General features: G+C 38.8%; 2 protein-coding genes across 5 annotated transcripts in view; both read left to right on the forward strand.

The window, feature by feature from the left end:
• The window catches only part of LOC137976120 (neuronal pentraxin-2-like), a 207,046-nt gene that overhangs the window by 164,530 nt on the left and 27,516 nt on the right, over window positions 1-15,000 (forward strand). The window lies entirely within an intron of this gene.
• The window catches only part of LOC137976125 (neuronal pentraxin-2-like), a 19,025-nt gene continuing 8,397 nt past the window's right edge, over window positions 4,373-15,000 (forward strand). The window contains exon 1 of one of the 4 annotated variants that reach the window (XM_068823411.1): window positions 4,373-4,462. The gene's annotated coding sequence lies outside the window, so the exon portion shown is untranslated. Of the gene's footprint in view, window positions 4,463-8,098; window positions 8,240-10,449; window positions 10,579-11,498; window positions 11,647-15,000 lie in introns of those variants that run through there. The other 3 variants (XM_068823409.1, XM_068823410.1, XM_068823412.1) reach the window with 3 other exon arrangements.

Raw genomic sequence — 15,000 nt, forward strand, 5'->3', positions numbered from 1 at the left:
ATCCCATTTCCTAGTGAAGCTTACCAGTCGTTTGCCGCATGTAAATTTTCTTTCCGTTCTTGAAATGGATCTTAAGAGTGGGGCCACAAACATCCCTTCCTGAGCACACTTCTCCCAGTAGAGTTGTGCTCCCCACCTGCTTGTAGAGATATAAGCTGGAATTGAAATCACATCAAGTTGGTTTATACATCCTTACGACGGCGCAAGAAATCGTCTTCTTGAGTGAATACACCCCTTGGAGGGGATATTTTCAGGTGGTGCAACGACGAGATAGAGCAACACTATGTCAGATCTTACAAAGAATTCTGCTTCCAGGTACCGAGGTGCACACTGATGATTGGGCCGCCTACCGAAACTTGCAACTACACGTTGCCAACGTTTCTGTCCATAGGGCGGTAGTTCACCAGGACAATTTTGTAGATCCTTTAACAGGAATACACACCCAAGAGGTTGAGTCTGCATGGGCAAGACTGAAGTATTACATTAAAAGAGAAAAAGGTGTCAGAGGTGGAGAAATTCAATATTTCCTTAATGAAGAGATGTGGAGAGACTGGAGAGGTGTAGGAAATGTATTGAGTAATTTGCGGTTGCTATTAGCTCGCTACTATCCCCTTTAACGGTTCGATGGAGTTTTCAGTATCATAACATAGGTGGCATATTTTTTGAAAACTAAAGGGGCTATGTCACGATATATTGACTTCACTGAAGATTGTTAAAGGATGTCTTTATTTCAATGCAGACGTAAAGTTATGATGATGTTTGTCAAAAGATATCTGAGACCCTATCGCTGCACGGAGTCTATCCAATGTCTTCTGTTGAAATTTTGGCAAAAAATGTACTATATAAAAATTACTCGCACGTCCTATTTCACATTGGCAGAACTGAATATTTTATGCACAAGTAATGTGAGGTAATCGGGAATTCTTTCTGTTTTTTTTTTTTTTTTTTTTTTTTTAATCAGAAAACAGAAAAATCATTGTAAAAGCATAGCTCCTTGATTAGAGAGTAGAAATTACATTGTGTTCAGTTGTGAAGCGCGTTCACTTGAAAGTGTTTCAAGGAATTTTATGAATGCAACACGCAATTTTATTGTGCATAGATCCTGTAAAGCCATTTGCGAAACAGGGATCACTTTCTTCCAAAATGCTAGTCTTTTATCGTGAAACAATTGTATGAAGTTTCATTCCACAAAATGAGTAGTTTGATTGAATTCTAACAGTTGTAAGTAGAGACTAAAGCTACCTACACTTCCACAATAATTAAAGTACAAACCAAGTTGCTAGGAGCATTCCATCGTAGTTCTCTAAGGGCGCGTTTTTTTATCCACAACTCTGGAATGAGAATGGCCAGAATGTGAAATGCGCGCGTTTTTCTATTCCGCATTCCTCTTCCGGAACGGATAGAACGCCATTCCATCCATTCTGCTCCCATGGGCAGAATGAACAGAATGTTGCGAATGAAAATCCAAGATGGCGGACGGCAAGATGAGCGCTGCGGATTCAAATACGTCTCTACCGGAGAAAAAAATCAGGTTAACCTTTTGGACACAATGAAACATTGCTTCTAATTTCATTGTACCAAAAGTACGAGTTTTTTTTTCCAGTGATGTTTCGTACAACAACAACATTGTCTGCATAGCCCGTGATTCGAGGGATGTGTCTCCTCTCCTATGTATATAGGACTCCCAAAACATTCGGCAAATCGAAAATAGTCTCCCTATTTTCTTCCTCCTCGTTATTTACAGGGAAGATTGCTGTGATAACGGTTGCAATATCATGATCAGCCTCTTCTCTTCGTCTGCCGCCATATTTGTTACGCAGTGTTTACTCGTGCCAGGACCGCGCATCTCGACTGGCGTTTTTTTATGCAGACAATCCGAATTATTCCTAGCATTCCGTACTAACCATTCTTATTCCAGGGCCCGGGGTTGTTCGAAAGCCGATTAACATAATCCAGGGTTAGCGTAAACTTTGTTTCATGTTTTCCACTTTTTGGTGAAAGTTTCGTTTGCCGTTTTTTGTTTTTCAATATTGACTTCCTCCAATGTAAATTTTTGCCGAATATCAGCGTTGAACAGCATTTGGGAGTAGAGAAATAAACTCCTTGGTTAATTCTTAATCTGTGGTTAGCGTTAACCCATTTACTCCCAGGGTTTCCCCATTGACGAGTAAAATCGTCTTGCGTTAGACAGATACTAAGTATGGCCGGTTTAGGCCGGTTAAGGGTTTTAAAGAGAATTACATTGCAAGAGAATTACATCTCCTGGTGGACGCCTGAAACACACGCCTTTTGGTTCATTTAGACTTGCTCTTATAGAGTAATGATTTCGTTACATCTTGTATTCCATTGTTGTATTTTATAAAATAAACTGAATATTACGCCATTTGTGAACGAGTCCTTGATGCGTATGATCAAACAGACGCACAAATCACCTCATTATTGAAGATTTATTCGTTTATCGAATAGACCCAAAGCAATGTGGAATCTATTCTACTTCTCAACATTGCGGTCGTGCGATGTGCTAGAAATCTTATTTTTTAAAAGTCGATAATTAAGTAATAACTGTTTTGTAATTTTCCGTCATTTTCACGAAATCCCGTTGCAATGTGGAAGTAGGATATTTGAAGCTTGCACAGCATCCTGGCTGGTATTGCAGCCTGCTCTTCAGCTCTTGTAACCTGCCGATGGCCCACCTTCTCGTCTGACAACCTAACTTCTCTATCCCTTCTCTTTTTTAACATTTTATCTTTGTTCATCAAGACTTCTGGTCTTTCATTCTTTAGTTCTCCATTTGTTTCATACACTGATGCATTTCTTTGCGAAGTTTCCTTATTTCATTATGTTGAAGGAAATCTTTGGGGGAGGAAAGACTCCTCAACTCCCCTGATGTTTAACTTCTTTATGTGGTGTTCTCAGGTCGATCTTACAGCTCTCGCTCAACTAGTTTAACTCTCTATTTGTTAGGTATACAGCTTTTTATATGTTCCCAATCTGACTGAACAATCAAGTGCCAATCACACGTGAAAATTACGCCTGCAAGACGCACTACGCCTGCGCGTCAGCACATTAACAATATTTTTTCCACAACAAAGGAAGTCGTTCGTCTCGACGAGATCTTACAGGTTTGTCAACATCAGACTAGCACGAACGGGGTACGACAAGTTAAAAAAAATTACAAGGAACGAGTAGCAATATCTAGAATTAAACTACACAGCAAATTTACAGAGAAAATGGCGATTTATGATTATTACATAACAGAGTTAAACAGTAGACAAAAGGAGGAAAGGACGAGCGTAAGCGCCGCCTTTCCCATAAATTTATCTAGCCCAAGCGTTCCAGGCAGAAATGGACACTACGTAAATGGACATTACATTACGTAGCCTTACATTACACTTTTCTCAGTAAGATCGAGAATTTTTCTGCCTGCAGCAATACTTCGCACAGCATTAAGCTGGCCGCCTCGCAAGCCTCGCGTCTTCGCTCGGCTTGCTCATTGACAATTATGCAAATAAGTGGCGGAGTATTCAGCAGATAAGCTCTATTTTTTTTTCTATTTTATACTTTTCTGTCTGCTCTTTTGGTGGAACAAATTATCCTCACTGTTTTTAGCCTTTAAAAATCTATATTTGTGAAAGAGCAATCGTTTTTTTTTAAAATTAGATTAGGATGACGTGGCCTTAGTGATTAAGTAAATTAAAACCCACAATAGGATACTGTAAGTAATCATACCAGTGTTTACGATCTCCGAGTTTCGCAGTAAGAGTTTGACAAAACTGTATTACCTTTCTTTGCCCTCTCTGTTGCTGGAGTTCTTTTAAAAAGAAGCTATGCCACTATTTCATCATCTCTCAAAATGCAGGAATGGTCCACCCTTAATTCAATTAATTCAATGGGTGTCAGAAAAGAAGTGACTGGGTCTTGTGAACAACCTGATCGATTTCCAATGTACAAAGAGTGAAGGAAAGGAAAAAAACCGTGTTTCTTTTTTTGCAACAATTGATAAACAGTTGTTGACAGTTTTATTCTACGAAGACTAGCCTACGAGCAGGCTCCCAGTGGTTCGAAGTACATGAAGAGCATGCTCGACTGCTCAGATGCGCAGGCTAAACAAAGGCGAAAAGGTGTTGTCAGATGCGGTTTCACAGTCAGTGGCCACCTCTTCCTATTTATCTAGGAGGTATAGGGTGCCAAAACTCGATCGAAAAAATCTACTGTACACACATACATGTACGGTAAATCGTTGATAAAATATACTTTAAATTCGTCGAGAATGATCGAGAGGGTATAGCAGTACAAAAGCCCTTAACGCGGAAACACGTGATCTGTCAAAGTAAAAGAATGTTCCGCCCACATCATGATTTAAAGACTATTGGGACGAAGTCGACAAAGAGGTATTAATACCGCGTAGTTCATTCCTTCAAAAACAAAGCACCCATTGAAAATCCCGGAGCAAAGGAGCTAGGTAGGTGTTTAGTTAAGTGTAGTATTATGGTTTATTGCACGCTTTTTGTTTAGTGGTCAGGAAAAAAATTCCAACAAACAATTATCAGTCCAATTCTTTATCCAATTAAAGAAAATGAATGAATCACCTCTCCTGTCTTCTGTACAAGAATAGAAAAAACAAATACAGTTTTAAAACATGATTCTATTTGAGGAAAAACTTGAATCTTCGTTCCGACTTCATTACTATAAGCGACTTTCAGAACGAGCCAGAATACAATAGATGTTATTATTATGCAAATAAGTGGCGGAGTATTCAGCAGATAAGCTCTATTTTTTTTTCTATTTTATACTTTTCTGTCTGTTCTTTTGGTGGAACAAATTTTATCCTCACCGTTTTTAGTCTTTAAAAATCTATATTTGTGAAAGAGCAATCGTTTTTTTAAAATTAGATTAGGATGACGTGGCCTAAGTGATTAAGTAAATTAAAACCCACAATAGGATACTATCAGTAATCATACCAGTGTTTACGATCTCCGAGTTTCGCAGTAAGAGTTTGACAAAACTGTATTACCTTTCTTTGCCCTCTCTGTTGCTGGAGTTCTTTTAAAAGGAAGCTATGCCACTATTTCGCGACCTCTCAAAGTGCAGGAATGGTCCACCCTTAATTCAATTAATTCAATGGGTGTCAGTAAAGAGGTGACTGGGTTTTGTGAACAACCTGATCGATTTCCAATGTACAAAGAGTGGAGGAAAGGAAAAAAACCGTGTTTCTTTTTTTGCAACAATTGATAAACGGTTGTTGACAGTTTTATTCTACGAAGACTAGCCTACGAGCAGGCTCCCAGTGGTTCGAAGTACATGAAGAGCATGCTCGACTGCTCAGATGCGCAGGCTAAACAAAGGCGAAAAGGCGTTGTCAGATGCGGTTTCACAGTCAGTGGCCACCTCTTCCCATTTATCTAAAAGGTATAGGGTGCCAAAACCCGATCGAAAAAATCTACTGTACACACATACATATACAGTAAATCGTTGATAACACGTACTTTAAATTCGTCGAGAATGATCGAGAGGGTATAGCAGTACAAAAGCCCTTAACGCGGAAACACGTGATCTGTCAAAGTAAAAGAATGTTCCGCCCACATCATGATTTAAAGACTATTGGGACGAAGTCGACAAAGGGCTATTAATACCGCGTAGTTCATTCCTTCAAAAACAAAGCACTCATTGAAAATCCCGGAGCAAAGGAGATAGGTAGGTGTTTAGTTAAGTGTAGTATTATGGTTTATTGCACGCTTTTTGTTTAGTGGTCATGAAAAAAATTCCAACAAACAATGCTCAGTCCAATTCTTTATCCAATTAAAGGAAATGAATGAATCACCTCTCCTGGCTCCGCGCGCACTTGTAAAATAATAGAAAAAAACAAATTCAGTCTTAAAACATGACTCTACTTGATGAAAAACTTGAATCTTCGTTCCGACTTCAGTACTATAAGCGACTTTCAGAACGAGTCAGAATACAAGAGATGTTATTAGTAGTAGTAGCTATCGCTAAGTGCCAACGAAACAGTCAAGGTAATACATAGTTTTCAGATTTGTATCAGAGTTCCAAAATACCCAACAGTAGTTGTAATTTTTTTTTCGAAAGTACTGCAACTCAACTTATCTGGTTAGCAATAATACAATAATAGAAATTGCACACTTTGTATCTCCAACAACAATGTAGATGTCAACGTGTTTTGCAATAATATGGAAAGTACTGCAGTAATTTTTGAAGGGCCGTAATTTTAACAGGAATATACAATAATTGGAACAACTTCAGAATACCTCGCCACAGCTAACCGCTATTGTTTCCCCTATGCGGCATCTTTTAAAGAACGAGACTTAATACAATAGAGCTTATTCTTATTCAATGAAATGCAAATAAGTGGCGGGAAATTGTGGAGTTTAGCCCAATAATTAACTTGAATAAAATGAATGCCATGTAAAAAATCCCCAAAGCGTTTTCAGACTTTTCAGTGTGGAACATGTAACAGGGAATCAAACTCTATCGCACATGAAAGTTGTTTCACTTGTAGAATTTTTATTTTGCAAGATACGGCCATGAATCACAAGTCAAATTGATCGCTTAATTGTGTACTTTGCAGACAACATATTTTCTTTGAAAATTAAGTTAAATTGTTCATGACTCAATGGTTACAAAACGAAAAACAAAGTGCTCTACATTGACAGCAGCGGCCGATAAGTACACGTACGCCGGTTTAGTTGTAAGATCGTTCACTCAATATAGAACACGATGGTTCGAAAATAAACATTGAAGAACACTCAAAGCAAGTGTACACAACCGATGGTCAGGGAAATGGGAAAAAATTGTTTTCACTCACTTCCGAACACAAGATGATCATTAGTGGCGCGCGTCATGCAAGTTTGGCTATTGACCGTCACACATCAAAACACGCGTTTTCATTGGTCCCCACTAAATCTCCAGGGAATCTTACATTACACTACGTAGCCTTACATTACACTTTTCTCAGCACGAACGAGAATTTTTCTGCATGCTGCAACACTTCGCACGGCATTAAGCTGGCCGCCTCGGAAGCCTCGCGTCTTCGCTCGGCTGCTCGTTGGCAATTATGCAAATAAGTGGCTGAGTATTCAGCAGATAAATGAAGGGGTAGTTTCTAAAGAAACTGTGGTGCTGCGTCGGTGGGGAAGTAGTATAAAAAAATTTGGTTTATCAACGGAGTTGATAATGTAAATTGTCCACCGTACAGAGATTCTAAAAGCTGACGTTTCGAGCGTTAGCCCTTCGTCAGAGCGAATGGATTCGCTCTGACGAAGGGCTAACGCTCGAAACGTCAGCTTTTAGAATCTCTGTACGGTGGACAATTTACATTATCAACTCCGTTGATAAACCAAATTTTTGTATTCAGCAGATAAGCTCTATTTTTTTTTCTATTTTATACTTTTCTGTCTGCTCTTTTGGTGGAACAAATTTTATCCTCACTGTTTTTAGCCTTTAAAAATCTATATTTGTGAAAGAGCAATCGTTTTTTTTAAATTAGATTAGAATGACGTGGCCTTAGTGATTAAGTAAATTAAAACCCACAATAGGATACTATAAGTAATCATACCAGTGTTTACGATCTCCGAGTTTCGCAGTAAGAGTTTGACAAAACTGTATTACCTTTCTTTGCCCTCTCTGTTAGTGGAATTCTTTTAAAAAGAAGCTATGCCACTATTTCATCATCTCTCAAAATGCAGGAATGGTCCACCCTTAATTCAATTAATTCAATGGGTGTCAGTAAAGAGGTGACTGGGTTTTGTGAACAACCTGATCGATTTCCAATGTACAAAGAGTGGAGGAAAGGAAAAAAACCGTGTTTCTTTTTTTGCAACAATTGATAAACGGTTGTTGACAGTTTTATTCTACGAAGACTAGCCTACGAGCAGGCTCCCAGTGGTTCGAAGTACATGAAGAGCATGCTCGACTGCTCAGATGCGCAGGCTAAACAAAGGCGAAAAGGTGTTGTCAGATGCGGTTTCACAGTCAGTGGCCACCTCTTCCTATTGTTGCTGGAGATAAAACGTACTTTAAATTCGTCGAGAATGATCGAGAGGGTACAGCAGTACAAAAGCCCTTAACGCGGAAACACGTGATCTGTCAACGTAAAAGAATGTTCCGCCCACATCATGATTTAAAGACTATTGGGACGAAGTCGACAAGCGCCATTAATATCGCGTAGCTCATTCCTTCAAAAACAAAGCACCCATTGAAAATCCTGGAGCAAAGGAGATAGGTAGGTTGTTAGTAAAGGGTAGTATTATGGTTTATTGCACGCTTTTTGTTTAGTGGTCATGAAAAAAATTCCAACAAATAATGCTCAGTCCAATTCTTTATCCAATTAAAGGAAATGAATGAATCACCTCTCCTGGCTCCGCGCGCACTTGTAAAATAATAGAAAAAAACAAATTCAGTCTTAAAACATGACTCTACTTGATGAAAAACTTGAATCTTCGTTCCGACTTCAGTACTATAAGCGACTTTCAGAACGAGTCAGAATACAAGAGATGTTATTACTAGTAGTAGCTATCGCTAAGTGCCAACGAAACAGTCAAGATAATACATAGTTTTCAGATTTGTATCAGAGTTCCAAAATACCCAACGGTAGTTGTAATTTTTTTTTCGAAAGTACTGCAACTCAACTTATCTGGTTAGCAATAATACAATAATAGAAATTGCACACTTTGTATCTCCAACAATAATGTAGATGTCAACGTGTTTTGCAATAATATGGAAAGTACTGCAGTAATTTTTGAAGGGCCGTAATTTTAACAGGAATATACAATAATTGGAACAACTTCAGAATACCTCGCCACAGCTAACCACTATTGTTTTCCCTATGCGGCATCTTTTGAAGAACGAGACTTAATACAATAGAGCTTATTCTTATTCAATGAAATGCAAATAAGTGGCGGGGAATTCTGAAGTTTAGCCCAATAATTAACTTGAATAAAATCAATGCCATGTAAAAAATCCCCAAAGCGTTTTCAGACTTTTCAGTGTGGAACATGTAACAGGGAATCAAACTCTATCGCACATGAAAGTTGTTTCACTTGTAGAATTTTTATTTTGCAAGATACGGCCATGAATCACAAGTCGAATTGATCGCTTAATTGTGTACTTTGCAGACAACATATTTTCTTTGAAAATTAAGTTAAATTGTTCATGACTCAATGGTTACAAAACGAAAAACAAAGTGCTCTACATTGAAAGCAGCGGCCGATAAGTACACGTACGCCGGTTTAGTTGTGAGATCGTTCACTCAATATAGAACACGATGGTTTGAAAATAAACATTGAAGAACACTCAAAGCAAGTGTACACAACCAATGGTCAGGGAAATGGGAAAAAATTGTTTTCACTCACTTCCGAACACAAGATGATCATTAGTGGCGCGCGTCATGCAAGTTTGGCTATTGACGTCACACATCAAAACACGCGTTTTCATTGGTCCCCACTAAATCTCCAGGGAATCTTACATTACACTACGTAGCCTTACATTACACTTTTCTCAGCACGATCGAGAATTTTTCTGCCTGCTGCAACACTTCGCACGGCATTAAGCTGGCCGCCTCGCAAGCCTCGCGTCTTCGCTCGGCTGCTCGTTGGCAATTATGCAAATAAGTGGCGGAGTATTCAGCAGATAAGCTCTATTTATTTTTCTATTTTATACTTTTCTGTCTGCTCTTTTGGTGGAACAAATTTTATCCTCACCGTTTTTAGCCTTTAAAAATCTATATTTGTGAAAGAGCAATCGTTTTTTTTTAAAATTAGATTAGAATGACGTGGCGTTAGTGATTAAGTAAATTAAAACCCACAATAGGATACTATAAGTAATCATACCAGTGTTTACGATCTCCGAGTTTCGCAGTAAGAGTTTGGCAAAACTGTATTACCTTTCTTTGCCCTCTCTGTTGCTGGAGTTCTTTTAAAAGGAAGCTATGCCACTATTTCGCGACCTCTCAAAGTGCAGGAATGGTCCACCCTTAATTCAATTAATTCAATGGGTGTCAGTAAAGAGGTGACTGGGTTTTGTGAACAACCTGATCGATTTCCAATGTACAAAGAGTGGAGGAAAGGAAAAAAACCGTGTTTCTTTTTTTGCAACAATTGATAAACGGTTGTTGACAGTTTTATTCTACGAAGACTAGCCTACGAGCAGGCTCCCAGTGGTTCGAAGTACATGAAGAGCATGCTCGACTGCTCAGATGCGCAGGCTAAACAAAGGCGAAAAGGCGTTGTCAGATGCGGTTTCACAGTCAGTGGCCACCTCTTCCCATTTATCTAAAAGGTATAGGGTGCCAAAACCCGATCGAAAAAATCTACTGTACACACATATATGTACAGTAAATCGTTGATAAAATATACTTTAAATTCGTCGAGAATGATCGAGAGGGTATAGCAGTACAAAAGCCCTTAACGCGGAAACACGTGATCTGTCAAAGTAAAAGAATGTTCCGCCCACATCATGATTTAAAGACTATTGGGACGAAGTCGACAAAGGGCTATTAATACCGCGTAGTTCATTCCTTCAAAAACAAAGCACTCATTGAAAATCCCGGAGCAAAGGAGATAGGTAGGTGTTTAGTTAAGTGTAGTATTATGGTTTATTGCACGCTTTTTGTTTAGTGGTCATGAAAAAAATTCCAACAAACAATTATCAGTCCAATTCTTTATCCAATTAAAGGAAATGAATGAATCACCTCTCCTGTCTTCTGTACAAGAATAGAAAAAACAAATCCAGTTTTAAAACATGATTCTATTTGAGGAAAAACTTGAATCTTCGTTCCGACTTCATTACTATAAGCGACTTTCAGAACGAGCCAGAATACAATAGATGTGTAATAAACGGGTAAACAGGGCAACCGTGAAACGTATTCTACGGAACCAAAGTCACTTTTATTACACACACAAAAGCGGTCACTCTCAAAAGCACACACGTTCTAGCGCGCACAAAGCTGTGTCACGTGATCCTATGCCTACAGATGTTATTATTATGCAAATAAGTGGCGGAGTATTCAGCAGATAAGCTCTATTTTTTTTTCTATTTTATACTTTTCTGTCTGCTCTTTTGGTGGAACAAATTTTATCCTCACTGTTTTTAGTCTTTAAAAATCTATATTTGTGAAAGAACAATCGTTGTGTTATTAGATTAGGATGACGTGGCCACTAACTGTGAAACCGCAGCTGACAACAAAGGCCCTTCATGCACCTCGAATCACCGAGAGCCTGCTCGCAGGCTATAGTCTTCGTTGAATAAAAGGGACAACTATTATCGAGAATTGTTGGAAAATACGAAACAGGATTTGTTTTCCTTTCTTCCAACCGTTTTATGTTGGAAGTCGATATCATGATTGTTCACACACCGTAGTGACCTCTTCACTGACACCATTGAATTAATGGGTCCGAGTACGTGTTGGAATTTGTCACCGCAATGGCTTGACATTCATCCCACAAAAGTAACTTTGAATCCTTAGCATATTTAAGCAATGAAAAGAAAAACGAAAAGATGCAATAGGTGTCGGCCGCCTTAAAAATAACTCTACGGCCCAAAAGGGAAAAGGTGCCAAAGCAAAGCCCCGTTGCACTTAGAGAGACCCACACGTCAAGAACAAAGAGCCTATCTGCGACTAACCTAGAATAGGTAAATCAATTTGATCCTTGTTGCAATAAATAAATCATGAGAAAAATTAATTGAATAAGAAAATTGTTTAAATTTTAGTATTTACTTCGAAGATCATTTTAAACACTTAAAATTTCTTCAAGAAACATGATTTTATGTTATTTTAAATAGGAATGTTTAATAACCGTAATTTTTTACTTATCTGCTGCATCTGCTGCACTTCTGGTATTCTATTTGTAAATTTCCGTTAGTTGAGTGAAAAATTTAACATTTAACAACCGAAGGAATGAAGTGTGTTGAAATATCTACTACCCCAGGCAAGTGTGTCACGGTCATAGGTTAGGAAAGGAGAAATGAGTGAATCAAAGGGAATTGTTCCAAGGAGCATCCTTGAGGTACACGACAGAAAGTACTTACAAAGCTAGAACTTAAATACATTGTTCATAGTGACTATCTACAGGCGACTTTCAAGATGGCCTCCGATGTAAAGAAAGTCATAGCCATGGCGATACCTGTCCACGCATATCATAAAACTAAAATCCTTTCAGTGCTGCCGCAACTTCGAGGCAGCTTTCTAATCGGTTATCGGTTTTTCATACATTTAGCCATTCAGTCTCAACATTGCAAGATTATTTGGGAATAAAGAACTGTACAGTATGCACTTACCTGTGACTCGAGATCTATCGTCCTGTGTCTTCATCGCTACACTTTAGCGACAAACATGATGAACTCAACACAGTTCTTTTCATTATTTACTTTTTTATACTGATAAGTCAGAATTGACAAGGATGTTTAATAACCAAAACTAATCCTAACATGACCCTATTTTTTTTCGAGGTTTAATTTAGGCTCCAAACAAGTTTCCTCAGTTCATCTGAGTGCATATTGAACATAAACATAAACACCTTGCAATTGGGCAAATTTATGTACTCCTATCAAATCTCGACCCTTCCCGTTCACTGTAAGCAAACAAAATAGTTTTACTGAAAAATTCAAATACATTCCTATTAGACAAGAAAATTTAAGTCCTTCCAATTACTTTACTGCAGAACTAATATTAAATAATTCTCCGCGCTTTTTATCAAGGTCATAAGTTTTACAATTCTCCTAATTACGATCTTGTTTCTGCCAGCTTCCCCCCCTCCCCCCCCCCCCCCTTTGCCTATACGTATACTTTTAATAAAAGACTTCAAGGTATTATTTGTAAGAACTAGACCCTCCGTGAGGGTACACTGGGTTGCCTGTGGTACGTGCAGCGTTCCAGGCAAATTGTGACTGGCCCACGGGCGGATTACGGGCTTGCAAAAACAAAGCAAAAGGTAATTAAAAAACCATATAATAAACTACTTACTAACCGAGCTAGCTCGAGCCGTACTGGGGAATATTGGCCCTGGGTCGTTTTTGTACGGACCTCGCTGCGCTCGGTCCGTACTGCCACGACCTCGGCCAATATTTCCCTGGCAGTACGGCCCTCGCGCTCGGTTAGTAAGAAGTTATTAAGGGGTCACCCAGAAGTCATACCAGCAGAGGCCCTTTGGCTCACAGGTCCTCACACGTTCGTACGACGAAACAGATCCTTTTCTGAAGTTAAAAACCTGGCTACTGGCCTAACTCTTTTTCTTACTTTCCCAACCGCGAGAAAACCGCGGTAAAGCAGCCATCGCCCAAAATTTTTTTTTTTTTCTCAAAAAATATTTAAAGTTAGGGGGAAAAAATACATCATTTTAAAGCTAAGAAAATAAGCTTTCCAACAGCATACAACTTATTTACAGACAACTGAAACATTTTATAAAAGCGAAAGTTGAACGAAAAAATTTAAGAAAAATAACAGTAAAATATGTTTTAAGAATAAAAAGCAACAACACTATCCGACGTTTCGGAGTCAGACATGACCCCATTATCAAGGTTAAAACTGAAATGGACAATTCGCAATTTAAATATAACGGGCGTTAGGTCAAAACAAATACTTTTGCATAAATGGAAATTAAACGATAGTTGACCCTAAGATATTTACAATTTTTTGCTAGAATACAAAAGGCGAAGGTCAAACAAAAACTTTAGCACGAATGGAATCTGACTGCTTATTTAGTGATGGTTGACGCTCACGTATCAAAAGCATCTCGTGAACGAGGCAGTCAAATTTCGATTTGCATTTCTTTAGGATCGTAAAATGTGCTTTAAGTTCAGGTTTGTCCAGATCGTGTTTCGTCTTCATGTGTCGACCAACCGAAGATGATAGGGATTTGGCAGGCCGTAAAGGCCATAGCACAGTTGAAACAGCGTGATGATATCATAATAACTAAACCCGATAAGGGATCAGGGGTTGTCATTACGGATAAAGCTGAGTATATCCGGCTTCTCAACAAAGCCTCCATCGATGACACGAATATTTTTAGATTTTTAGGAATAATAGATAACGTGGTTCAATGCGTAATATGATGATGCGATAAAAGTGTCAAATTTGCGACCCATTGCTAACGGCAACGGAAGCGATCGCATTACGAATAATTAACCTCTGTTGCCAAAAACCACCCAAATAACCGATCAGTGTAAAACGCAGACTGCAGACTGCAGACTGCAGACTGCAGACCAGGGATAAAATGCAGACTGAGGGTAAAATGCAGACTGCAGACTGCAGACTGCGGGTTAATAAAATAATAATGAAAAAAGAGTTGTAAGAGTGTTAGTATGTTAGTAGCCGTTTGTACTTTCACACTGAAACCCCAACACAGCTCCCATCGCTTTGGTTGCCCCACCGCATGTTTTAAATCCGGATTTTTATCGAACTCTGTAAGAATTGAAGCTGTTTGAATCCTTGTTGTTGTTGGAAAAAGGACAGTTTCGTTAAGTGAGTTGCTTTTAGGCAAAGAAGTCACCACCCCGTAATTCAACTGTCCATTTTGCTGCACTGAACAAAGTAATCGAGTAATTACCCAATAACTCAATTTATTTTGACACGCATGGCTACAGTACCAATTAACAAAGACAGAGATAACGTGGATTTTGCAACCATTTAACGTTTCAATTCAGTCGGCTTTACAGGGGCACCCAACGACCAATTTGTTGTAAAATGTATTATTATACCCCAGTTAATGAAAATAAATGTTATTAAGGCATTTTCAGGTGTTTTTCAGTGTTGCTGGGAAAACATTATCTGTTCCTTTTTCCCAGCAAGACACACAAGAAATTTCCCAGCCAGCTAGATAAGATTGGTTGGTTTCCCAGCCAGCTGATCAAATTTATTTCCCAGCCAGGAATTCCGCGCGCTTTCAAATCCCTCGATCCAAAACGACCGAACAAAAGCGACAAAACCGGGACAAAACAGGTTTTTTCCGCAAGCGCAATCACTCTGACCAGCCGTTGTATGTTTGTGAC

The sequence above is a fragment of the Montipora foliosa genome, chromosome 11 (assembly GCF_036669935.1).
Source record: "Montipora foliosa isolate CH-2021 chromosome 11, ASM3666993v2, whole genome shotgun sequence".
NCBI lineage: Eukaryota > Metazoa > Cnidaria > Anthozoa > Scleractinia > Acroporidae > Montipora > Montipora foliosa.